Here is a 13,451-nt window from a genome sequence, read left to right on the forward strand (position 1 = left end):
TCTTTTAATCACAAACATGAATGTAAATATAAGAAAGGCCTAAAGCTAAGTACACCTATCAAAATGTTTCAGTGGAATAACTAGTGAACAAATGGCAGATTTTTCTTTTTGTAGATTGTTTCGTATAACTGTTCCTGGAGAAAGATTTGACAGGAATGCTAATGCAGGCAGAAATAAGAAGTTAAACAATACACATTAACACATGAAGTGCATATTGCCACTCATTGCTTTTTGTAACTAGAACATACACTCTGAAAATGGTACAAGCAAGAATCAAGACCATTATATGTTTGTAGTCAAATTGTGTTCCACTTAAACGAATACAAAAAGGAATAAAATTAATTATAAATAAAATGAGAAAGCATTGAAGACTTTAAAATTTGTATAAATAAATGGCGTTTGAGCTGTCTTAATTTTGCATTTATTACATTGTATGAGAAAAAATTAAATTAAAAAGGCACAAACTTGATATTAAACAATTAAGCATCAGTGATGGGATCCACTTGGGCCCACAAAAATAGTATGAAGATTATTTTAAGATGAAAACATCTGAAGAAATAGCAGCCATACACACACACATATATACAAATCCTTTTGCTAACTTAAACAAGCCTCTAAAAGAGCTATCATAAATTCTTTCTCCAGGAGGTTTACAGCCAGAAAGGGGACGGGACACTGGTACCTACGTGAGAAATTACGTACACAAAATTTTCCATACCTTCCACTTGGTTCTCCCCCATTGTTACTCATTAGTTTCCTGCTATTTCACTTCCCTTGAAGTCTCAACCCCCCTTCTTATTAAGATGATATATCAACCATTATCTCTAGCTGTCCAGGGAGCCACTTCTGTGTGCACTCACATGGACATGAATAAACTTTGTGTTTTCTCTTGTTAATATGTCCTTTGAATTTTGACAGTTAATTCAAAGTCCCCAATCACTGAACCCAAGTGGGTAGATGAAAAAGTTTTTAATTCCTTCCAAATCAAACTGATGGAAATTAAGTAGTAAACATAAGTTTTTTTTTTCATCCTTTCTTACAAGTAAGATGCATTGATTCTCACTTTACACAGAATAGCATATAGTGTAGAAACACTACAATAATTTTCAATTCCTTGGCAATTAGGTAAATAGATTGACGAATTAATTGATAATTAGCTTTGGAAACTGTGTTTCCCAAACAAAGGATTTTTCCCCCGCTCCATACCTGTAATATTCAGGGATAAATAGAAACCCAAATATCTCACTAATTTTAGGAAATTTTATATTTTGCTTTCTGCATTCTTCCCCACCTCACATCCAACTTTTTGAAAGTTATCTCCACCAGTGAGGTTTCATTCCTTACCTTCGCATCACTCCTCCACCCACCGAGGGGTGCCTTCTGCTCCCAACTAAAGTATTCAAATTGCCATTGTCAAGGTTAACAAAAAATTAGCTCTTGCTTTCAAGTCCAGCTAATCTTTTGAGTCCATTTCTTGACCTTCTCTATTTTTATTATTTATTTTTTTTAATTTTTTAATGTTTATTTATTTGAGAGAGAGAGAGACAGAGAGCACAGCAGGGGTAGGGCAGAGAGAGAGAGAGCGAGACAGAGAATCCAAAGTGGGGTCTGTACTATCAGTGCAAAGCCCCACATGGGGCTCAAATTCATGAACCGAGTGAACATGACCTGAGCCAAAGTCAGAAGCACGACCTACTGAGCTACCCAGGCTCCCTGACCTACTCTATTTTTAATTTTAAAAGGTGTAAATATATCATCTAAGCGTTTTTAATAAAAATAAAGTGAACAATTTACACCCACTACTCTTGCCACGTTTTTACAACTATTTTAACCTTAAAAGTTTAAATATCTCCCAAGAGTTTTACTACTTCCCTTTGACTTGATAGATGGATGTTTTCACATTATTCTCATCGCAATCTATTTGCACATCCATGTGTTCAGTTTTTCCTTGAACAACTCTCTTCTTTTTGCTTCTGAGAAAACACACTTTCTTCTTTTATTTTTTTCAAGCTTCGCTTGATTCTATTCAGTCCCTTTTCCAATTAAATTTCTTCTGCTTTTCTATTTTATTTATATTATGTTATTTCATGTTACTTCTTTTCATTTGATTTTTAGTATTTGATACGGATGCTTCCTTTTTCTTACCTCTTCACAGACTAATTTTGCATAAGCTTCTTTTCCTTCAAGGCTCAACTTCAATATAATGCTGAAGATTCATAAGTGCTAGTCCCAATCCAGAAATGTCTTCATAATTTCAGACATACATCTGAATGCCAGTAACATCTACAGGTATACCTCATTTTATTTTGCTTTCCTTTGTTGTGCTTTGCAAATAATGCATTTTTACACTGAAGGCTTGAGATAATTCTGCTTCGAGCATGTCTGTTGGTGCTGTTTTTCCCACAGCATTTGATCACTTGATGTCTCTGTGTCCCATTTGGTAATTCTTGCAATAATTCAAGGTTTTTCATTATTATTACATTTGAATCTCTGCAATAGCATGGTAAAACTGTAATAGATGAGTATTTGCTTCTTATGGGTGAGCAAAGAAAGTGGTTTCTTGAAAGGGAATCTATTCCTGGTGAAGATACGGTGAAGATTGTTGAAATAACAACAAAGGGCTTAGAAATTAGATAAACTTAGTAGATAAAGCAGCAGCAAGGGTTTGAGAGGATTGACTCCAATTTTGAAAGGAGTTCCACTGTGGATAAAATGCTATCAAATAGCATCACATGCTCCAGAGAAATTGTTCATGAAAGGAAGGATCAATCAATGCGGCAAATTTCATTGTTGTCTTATTTTTAAAAATTGCCACAGACGTTCCAATCTTCAGCAACCACCACCCTGGTCAGTCAACATTGAGACAAGACCCTTCACCAGAAAAGCTGAAAGCTCAGAAAATGGTTAGTATTTTTTAGAAATAAATGCATTTTAAAAAGTATGTATTTTTTGACATACTGCTATTATGCACTTAATAGACTACAGTATTGTATGAGCATACTTTTTATAGGAACTCGGAAACAACAAAAAAAAGTTGATTTGACTTGCTTTACTGTGATATTCACCTTATTGTGGTGGTCTGTAACTAATCCACAATATCTCTTACATATGTCTGTATAAGAAATTGCCAGTCTTGATATGTCAGTATTTGTATATTCAACCAGTTTTCAACATAGCCACAAACACTACTATAATACAAAAGCTAACTAATTACTCCAACATATTCTCCACAAAATGTTAACTAGAATAACGTATTACTATTTTGCAAATTGAATAATGCCACCCTATATATATATATATATATGCACACTATATATATCTATATATATACACATACTATATATCTATATATATATACACACTATATATATATCTATATATATACACACTATATATATATATATATATATATATATATATATATATATAGTGTTTTCCCTGAACATAATAAAATCTAACTCCACACTGGCACAGAGTGCCTGGGAGAGATGACCATTCTCCTTTAGAGCTGCATGTCTCAGAACCAATACTTCACAGTGGCTCGAAGGCCATTCTCTGTGAACAAACTGACTGTGATGAATGACTACTTCACTTGTTTCCTAGTCTGCATGGCGAAAATAACAACAGCACCTAGTTTACAGACTTGTGAAAAGAATGCCAAATTCAGAGAAAGCATCCAATAAATAGTAGATGCTATTATCTGGTAGCTATTTAAGTGGTTTTTTTATCCTCTTTCTTATATGATCTTTCTGTTTTTCATCAAAAATAACTTTTTGAGATATACCACATGCCAAGCCCTGGGATAAGAAACATGATATCACAATATGCAATTGATAACTCGGTCCCCAGGGAACATACAATCTAGCCTGGAAAAGAAGAAATTTTTAATAATATGTAGTTACACAAAGGTTTGCCTAATTACAAAAAGCTTATTTAATTACAGCTGTGGTAAGGTTACTAAAGAAACAAATATTCAACAGAACCAGTTGCAAGGGAATCTAATCTGGAAATGAGAGTTTAACCTGAGATTTAAAGCATGAGCAGGAAATAGATGAGTAAGCTTTAGGGATAGAGAATTGGTATGAGGGGAAGATATTTAGATTTCCCTTTTTGACCCCAAACTCTCCTTTATTCTTTATTGCTCGACTCCTAGGTTATTGTTGTTTTATGATTACCCCATTATTGTCAATTGTATTCACATTTCTTTGCCATCCAGATTTGACCTCATCCCTCTTTTATTATATTATGTTTTCTCATCAAGAATACTGTTATCTTTTCCTTGATCATCAGGAAGAAAAAAATGATTTAAATTATCTGAATTCCAACTACCCTGACTTCCCAGATAGTCTCTCCCTCCCAATTATTGATGACTTACTCTCATTCTTGAGTAAGTTGATATCACACTCATGTTGTTGATGCCTTCCTGTTGATGACTTCCTGGACACTGTTCTGTCTTTCTTTTTCTAGGTATTTCATTGTTGATTATTCAGCCAATTATGGAAGTGCAAACTGAATAAAGACGTTTAAATTATACTCTACCACTTACTGGCTGTGTTTTCAAGGGCATTTTTTTTTTTTTACCTTTTTGTGCCTCAATTTCATCAGGTGCAAAAATGGACTGACAACCATACCTCTTCGTGCTTTTTATTTGCTTGAGGTCAAAATGAGATTATATATTTGTTGACATATAGTAAGTGCTTACTAACATTATTGTTTTCATTAGCTCATCTTCTTTTGATATAAAATAACAGATTCCAACCTGCATTAATTCTAAAGCCTATCTTATCCTTTAGTTTATATTCATATAGTATAACAAGATTGAATTCTCTGTCAACTTTTGCAGTTCTTATCTCTGGTAGGAAGGCTTTTCCTTAAGCCTAATAAAATCCTGTGAGAAGCACACTCATTTTTTACATGTGTAACAAGTTTTTACTTTGTAGAAATTCCTCTCAGGAAAATCCAACACTTCCCTCACACAGAGCACTTTAAGAATGCATCATTGCTTCTTTGGGGAGAGCTAAGTCGAGGGTCTCCAAAGTAATGATCAAATAACTTCCATTACATCACTTAAGTGATTATTACAGCCAAGTAACTTAAGAAGTGCACGTATTTTAGAGATAAGAAAGCTCAAGCTAAGAATGATCAAGAAATGTATTGAAATTTATACAGGTGAGTGAGGAGGTCTCTGATTATTAAGTCCAAGAGTATATAATATGGGAGCATATTAGAGAGGGAAAACTATGAGTGATAATATTTACTTGTTTATCTAAATAATGTCTATTAGAATAATCTTGTTAACAGATAACTGCCATGAGTATTACGTTCAAAGTTATTAGTATTTTTAAAGGATTGATTATTTAGGATTTATGTGTCTTTTGATTTAATTAATAATACTCTTTTGAAATAACTGTCAAAAATAGAATACCAAAATTCATCAACTTAAAAATAATTAACCCAGATTTTTAAAAAAATAGTGTGGTGTGTTATACATGGAGAGTATCATCCAAAATCATCAATGTTGTGATTGCTTGTAAGCTGTAAAAAAATAAAGAATGCTAATAATGGAATTGCATTGGGGAAATTATTTAAAATGTCACAGTTAAATGCAGCAGTAAATTATATATTGTTATTAAGTTACAACATTTTCTAGTAAACAATTACAAATATGCTTATAAGATTTTGATATTTTTTCATGATCTTTGTGCTGTTTTGAAAAGACTATATTTTCTTGCACCAACAGATAGATGCCATTAATTTCAAGTATAATTCAAGTATAATTAACATACAATCTTAACATACAATTCAGGTGCACAATATAATAGTTCAATAGTTCTATACATTTCTCAGTGCTCAGCAAGATAAGTGTATTCTTGAGGCTTCTGGGTGACTCAGTCAGTTAGGTGTCTGACTTCGGCTCAGGTCATGAACTCACAGTCCCTGAATTCAAGCCCCATGTGGGGCTCTGTGCTCTCAGTTCAGAACCTGGAGTTTGCTTCGGATTCTGTGTCTCCCTTTCTCTCTGCTCCTCCACCACTCACACTCTGTCTCTCTTGGTCTTTCAAAAAAATGAATAAACATTAAAAACAAAATTAAAGAAAAAAGATAAGCATACTCTTAATCTCCTTTGTCTATTGCACCTATCCTCTGACTTATCTGCTCTCTGGCAACCATCAGTTTGTTCTTAATAGTCTGTATTTAACATTTTGTATTCAACAGTCTCTTTTTGTTTATTTCATTTTTTATTTGTTCATTTGTTTTGTTTCTTAAATTCCACATATGAGTGAAATCATGTGGTACTTGCCTTTCTCTGACAGATTTTTTTCACTTACCCTTTAGAGCATCCATGTTGTTGCAAATGGAAAGGTTTCATTCTTTTTTATGGCTGAATAATATTCCATAGTGTATATACCCCACATATTTTTTATCCAGTTACCTATCAGTGGACCCTTGGGTTGCTTCCATATCTTGGCTATTGTAAATAATGTTGCAATAAACCTAGGGGTACCTGTATCTTTTTAAATTAGTGTTTTTAGATTCTTTGTGTAAAAACCTAGTAGTGGGATTACTGGATCATATAGTAATTTTATTTTTAATTTTTTGAGGAACCTCCATACAGTTTTCCACGGTGGCTACTGTACTTTGCATCCCCATAAACAGTGTAAGAGAGTTGGTTCCTTTTTTTTCCACATCCTCACCCACACTTGTTACTGTCTTTTTTTATTGTAGCCATTCTGACAGGTATAAGGTGATATCTCCTTGTGGTTTTAATTTACATTTCCCTAATGATTAGTGATGCTGAGCATCTTTTTGTGTTTGTGTTTCCTATCTGTATGTCTTTGGAAAAATGTCTATTCAGATCCTTCACTTGAATACTTTTTAATTTGATTAATTATTCTTTTTGGTGTTGAGCTGTAGATGTTCTTTATATATTGTAGATGCTACTAATTTTTTAAAGTGTTTTTCTGTTGTATACATTTCCAGAGAGACTCTCTACTTTTGGATATTCAGAATAAAAATCTTTTTCCCTCCATAAGTGCTTATTTTTCTATTCAGACACTTTTTGCCAAAAAAGTGTTTTTCTCTGTCCACTTGGATGCTGGCTATATTTCCATAGTTCTATGCTCTGTCCACTTGGATGCTGGCTATATTTCTACATCAGGTTTATTGTCGGAGAACCATTTGATCTGCAAAAAAGACATTTAATCCTCAGTATTTAACAAGAATTCATATTACTTGTGAGATTTTGGGCAAGTTATGTAAACTCTACATACTTTCCCTTCTGTAAACCAGTGATAGCAATAGCATTTGACTCATAAATTTATCGTGACAAGTAAATATATTAATTTAATCCAAGAGTTGGGCACTCCCTGGTATCTGATAAGCATTTTGGGGAGGGGTGGATGTAAGCTATTAGAGTGTCTCTGCCTTACATAAGTGGATTTTTTTATTCTCTCATAATTGAAACTGTTAAAAAATGAACACCCCAAAAACATAATCAGACCTATCAACACAGAACAAACCGATGGTTGCCAGAGGGAAGACGGGTGGGTTGATGGGCAAAATGGGTGAAGAGAAGTGGGAAAAACAGGCTTCCAGTGATAAAAGGGATAAGTCATGGGAATAAAAGGTACAGCATATAATATAGTCAATTGTATTATGATCGCATCGTATGGTGACAGATGGTAGCTACATTTGTGGTAAGCATAGCATCATAGAGATTTGTTGAATCACTGGTTTACACTCAAAACTAATGTAATGTTGCCCGTCAACTACGCTCAAAAATACAAGTAAGTAAAAATTAAAAATTAAAAATGATCACTCCAAACCTGCTGCTAACCACCTTTACCATTTTACTTTGAGACCTTATTCCCATGAATGCAAGAAGCCATTATGGGTTACTCCTTCTTCTTCCCCTTTACTGTTCAGAATTTTAAAATACAGGAAGAGCGGAGGTGCATTCCTTTAAGTGAAAAACCTAATTTTTAGTTAGCATTAGTCCTTGATACACTAATCTGTGGCTATAAATTCACAAGGGAAAGATGTACTTTTTACTTCTCCTCTTATTAAATGGTTGGTTTGCTGTTGTTTTAGTGAATGGTCAACTCCTTCCTTCCAGAGAATGAAAATTCTGTACAAATTCTGGGTCATATCTGTATCTTAATTTCTGTGTACTGAGTTAAAAGTTAAAAAAAATAAACAAAAACCAAAACACAGAAGGGGTTTCAAGCCAAATGCCAGTTTCAACTAGTAGTCTAACTGACTTTGTTATTTGATGGTAAAATAGTACTACTTATGGTTTTAAACTTCTGATGATATAATGAGTAGCAGCAATGTCATTTCAACCTTATCATGTAGTTTTTGACAGGGACATATTTAAAATACTTAACTTTCAGTAGTTTTCAACTACATTTTGTTTTTCATGTTTTAACATCATTAGAAATTAAACATCTATAAAGAGTGTTCTCATGCAACAGCCTTCTATTTCTGGAAAGTAGGTTATTTCATTTCTTAGGATCCCAAGATGAGATTTCACTCTCATACCATCTGGCAAGATAATAAGATAACATCTAAAATCAATACTTTAATATGATCCTGGCTAAAAACTAGCCTCAATGAGAATTAATGGCATATGGCTAAAGCTTAAGAAAAAAGAAAGGGCTAATGTTACTTTTTTTAAAAAAGCACATTCAAAGAAAATAACTTACTTTTTTTAGAAGGAGAAAAACAAAGTATAAAGATACTTTATGTGATTTTTTATCAATTCAGAAAGATTACTGATTGCATGATTAAAATATTTTTACAAAAATCTCTTTTCAATTATATTATGCTTTATTTACAAACCTATAATCTTTTAAATCAAAGAATAAAACTATTTTAATTAATAAGAATTAAGTTAAAGACAAAATGAGACAAGAAGCACATGTAAAATATCTATACTTGAGGTAACCTAAAAAAAAAAAAAACTTAAAAAAATGAAATTATAAAAACAAAGAAAAAGAACAAAGACCATAAAAACCCAAATCCTGTATTTGTATTTCTGTTCCGTTTATGCAGTATTTTAAGTTGAAAGGAGAAAAGGGGGAATGTATTTAGATTAATTCCTCAAGTGTGGATCTTAATCTCCAAGCATTGTTATGTGTTCCTTAGGGATGGGATATGAGTAGAACTGATATTTTGCTTAATTATATTGAAGTTGAGAATAAAATCTATGATTTCAGCCCTTTGGGATCTGTTGAGTTTGTGTTATGATCCTATATGTTGTCAATATTCTAAAATGTTCTCTTTGTAAATAAGAGTGTCTTCTGAAGCTATTCATTCTGTATTTTATGCTGGTACCCTAGATTGGGCTTGTTATTTATGTTATTCAGACTGTATACATCCTTAGTGATTTTTTAATATACTTTTTTTAAAAGAGTCATTTATGTTCACAGCAAAAGGTACAGAGATTTCCCATATACCGCCTGCTCCCACACAGGCCTAGATCACCTCCCTCAATATCAATATCCCCCACCACAGTGGTACATTTGTTACAATTGCTAACCTACTTTGGGACCCGTCATAGTTTATATTAGAGTTCCTTCTTGGTGTTTTGAAGTCTCTGTATTTGGAAAAATTTTAAATGGCATGTGTCCACCTTTATAATATCATACAGAGTAGTTCCACTGCCTTAAATCTTCTGTATTCTGCCTATTAATCCCTCCTTCCCTTCAACCTCTGACCACCACACATGTTTTTATTGTCTTTATTTTTCCCTTTTCCAGAGTCATATGGTTGGAATCATACAGTATTATTTAGTTTTTTCAGATTGGTTTCTTTCACTTAGTAGTATGTATTTAAATTTCCTCTATGCCTTTTCATGACTTCATAGCTCATTTCTTTTTAAGCTGAATAATATTCCATTTTGTGAACATATCACACTTTATGCACTCACCTACTAAAGGGCATCTCGGTTGTTTCCAAGTTTGGGCACCTATGAATAAAGCTGCTATAAACATCCAGGTACATGGTTTTTGTTTTGTTTTGTTTTGTTTTGTTTTGTTTTGTTTTGTTTTTGTGGACACTGGCTTTCAATTGTTTTTTTGGCAAATGCCAAGCAGCATGATTGTTGGATCATATGGTAAGCCTATGCTTATTTTTCTAGAAACCACCAAACTCTCTTCCAAAGTGACAGTACCATTTTTTCATTCACACCAGCAATGAATGAAAGTTCCTGTTGCTCCATATCCTCTCCAACATTTGACGTTGTCAGTGTTCCAGATATTGGTCACACTAATAGATATACAGTGGTATCTCATTTTTGTTTTCATTTGCATCTCCCTGATGACATATGTTGAGCATTTTTTCATATGATTATTTGTCAAATCCATATGTTTTGTGAAGTGTCTGTTAAGATTTGTGAGACCCATTTTCTAATCAGGTTGCTTGTTTCTTGATTGTTGACTTTTGATACTACTTAACAAACTTTGAATGACAATCCTTTTTCAGATGTATCTTTTGCAAATACTTTCTCCCAGTCTATGGCTAGTCTTTTTGCTCCTTGGTGTATAATTCTTTTTATACATTGTTAGATTTGATTTGTTAGTATTTTGATGAGGAGTTTTACATGTATGGTCATGAGAGGTATTCCTAGTTTTGGTATTAAGATAATGCTCACTTCATAGAATAGGTTAGGAAGTATTCCCTATCCTTCTATCTTTTGAAAAAGATTATAAAGAATTGGTATAATTTCTTCCTTAAATGGAAGATTGGAAAAATTCACTAGTGAACCCACATAGGACTGGTATTTTCTGTTTTGGAAGGTCATTAATTATTGACTTACTTTTTTAACAGATACAAGCTTATTCAACTTGTCTATTTCTTCTTGTGTGATTTTTGATAAACTGTGCCTTTCAAGGAATTGGTCCATTTTATCTAAGTTAACAAATTTGTGGGCATAAAGTTGTTCATATTTAATGACTTCTTTTTTATCTGCTTAAACAATAACTTAAGGAATGTATCTATTTCTTTAATAAGAACTAAGACTTTGTCTAAATCTTGTATTTCTAATATCTTTTGGTGTTTATATTTTAATCTATATTATTAGTCCATACAAGTTTAGAACTGTCTTAATTTTATGTTGCATTGTTTTTTATTACGTGATAATTCTTGATAGTAATTCTGTTATCTTATAGTTTATTTTGTCTCATGGTAATGCTATGATTCATAGTTTCTTGGTGTATTTTTTGTATGATTTTACTTTCACACTTTACGTATCTTCCAGTTTAATAAATGTTTCTTAATAGTATGTAACTTCTTTGCTTTTATTTTCTCTTTTGAAAAATTTCCACATATATTTATGATAGTGACATAAATTTGGACTTAAGCATACAATGCTATTCTGTCTTTCCTATTTGCCCCATTGATCTTTTATGTTATCTTATTTTTTTATCATCTTATATATTTATTTGAACACAAATATTTCAGAGTATTTCAATGCAAACCAAGATCTTTTTGAAATTATATGCTACTGGTTTCAAATATTTAAATTCCAACTTATTCTACTACACCCATGAAACATTATTTTTTATTGTTTTATAAAATCAGTGCTTAAGACACTTAGCTATACACTTGTAACTTTCTTGGGTCTTTTTATGAAGTGAATATTTGCTCCCCTCCCCTAATTCATATGTTGAAATCCTAATCCTCAATATGATGGTATTAGGAGTTGGGGGTCTTTGGGAGATAATTCGGTGATTAGCAAATAAATTATAAGAGAGGAAGGTTTCCTAAAGGTAAACAAACAGCATTCTGTACCTGATCATTGGGAGTCAAAATTATGAGTCATATATTGGTGAGCATGTTTGCTCAGAGCATAAATGCACATCAGGAGTGCTGATGTTGATTACCCAAAGACAATGGGGGTCTAGGCTGTGGAGGTAGTTTAAGAATGAAAAATTCAGGTTCAATGGAAGATAATGACTACTGGAAGCTTTTGCAGGATATCTAGTAAACTGCTTGAATTCTAGGCATAACTGTTGAGTATTATGGACTAAATTTTTGTGTCCCCCCCACCAAGTCATGCTAAAATCCTAACCCCTAGTGTGATGGTATGAGGGGGTGGGGCCTTTGAGAAGTGATTAAGTTGTGAGGGTGGAACCCTTAAGAATGGGATTAAAGCCTTTATAAAAGAGACCTTCTTATCTCTTCCTCCATATGAGGGCCCAGGAAGAAGATAGGTCTATAAACCAGGAAGCACATTCTCACCAGATCCTGAATCTACTAGCACCGTGATCTTGGACTTCTAAGCTTCCAAAACTGTAAGAAATACATCTTTGTTGCTTAAGCCACCAAACCTATGATCGTTTCTTATAGTAGACAGAACAGTTCAAGAAAGGTCTTTATTTCTTTCTGCATTTCATATTTCTCAGCCAGTACATATTCTGCTCATGAGATTCTCCAATGGCAAACACAAATACAAACTGCATTTTCCTTGCTATAAATTTCTAGGTTAACATCTTGATCTCTAGCCCATTAAAAGACACCACTCTACTGTCTTCTGGCTTCAATTGTTGTTGAGGAGATAACTATTGGTCTGGTAGTTGCTCCTTTAAAAGCAATTAACTTGTTCTAATTATTGCTCATTGACTATTTTCTGGTTTTGTTTTCTCTGATGGTTCACATTTTTTCAGTATTTGTCTAGGTCCAGATTTTTTTTTTTCCCTGATCCTACCTGGAATTTTCAGAAAACTCTGGAATTTGTGGATTAGTGTCTTTCTTCAGCTTTGGGGTATATTCAGTCAATATATCTTCATATATTGTCACTTCTAACATTCGCTTTCATTTTCCTTCTGAATCTCAAATTAAATATATGTTGGATGGTTTACTGGAATTTTCTAGAACAACTTACCTGTTCAAATTATTTGAGACCTGAGACAAAGGTTTACTTTTCCAAAGGAAATTTGCCTTTGCTTTTCAAAAGGAAATTTGTGTGGAGAACCATTATTGTTGAACATATCATTGTAAAACCTTTACTAGATAATGACAATGTAAATTTAAGTTATTAACTCTGGTGAGATATTCAAGAGTAACACTTTAGAAGGGGCTTTCCTTTCTTTTCCCTAAAGTATTCCCATATGTCTTCTGCTTCATCATTGGAGGTTCCCCATTACACTTAAGCATATACTGAACTTGGTTTTGTTTTGCCCTGAGCTCATAAGGCCATATAATATGATATTTAAATCCATTTGAGAACCAAGGATAAAATACTCTTATTTCAAAATATTTTAAAGTATGAATATTTGGCTATAATGAAAATACATCTGTATTATAATTTTAAATTTAAATCAAGTATAATACAGAAACTGTTTTACCAAATATGCTTTTTTTTCAGTTGACTTAAAGAAAAAGTATAATTTGTCTCTTTAGTTTGCACACTTATTTTTGTTTCCATGCATTATTGCATCAGTGACAAG

At 32.8% G+C, this 13,451-nt stretch overlaps 1 pseudogene; it reads right to left on the reverse strand.

The window, feature by feature from the left end:
• Positions 1-597: 597 nt before the first annotated feature.
• The window catches only part of LOC125164810 (exportin-4-like), a 31,940-nt pseudogene continuing 19,086 nt past the window's right edge, over positions 598-13,451 (reverse strand).

This window comes from Prionailurus viverrinus, chromosome B1 (assembly GCF_022837055.1).
Source record: "Prionailurus viverrinus isolate Anna chromosome B1, UM_Priviv_1.0, whole genome shotgun sequence".
NCBI lineage: Eukaryota > Metazoa > Chordata > Mammalia > Carnivora > Felidae > Prionailurus > Prionailurus viverrinus.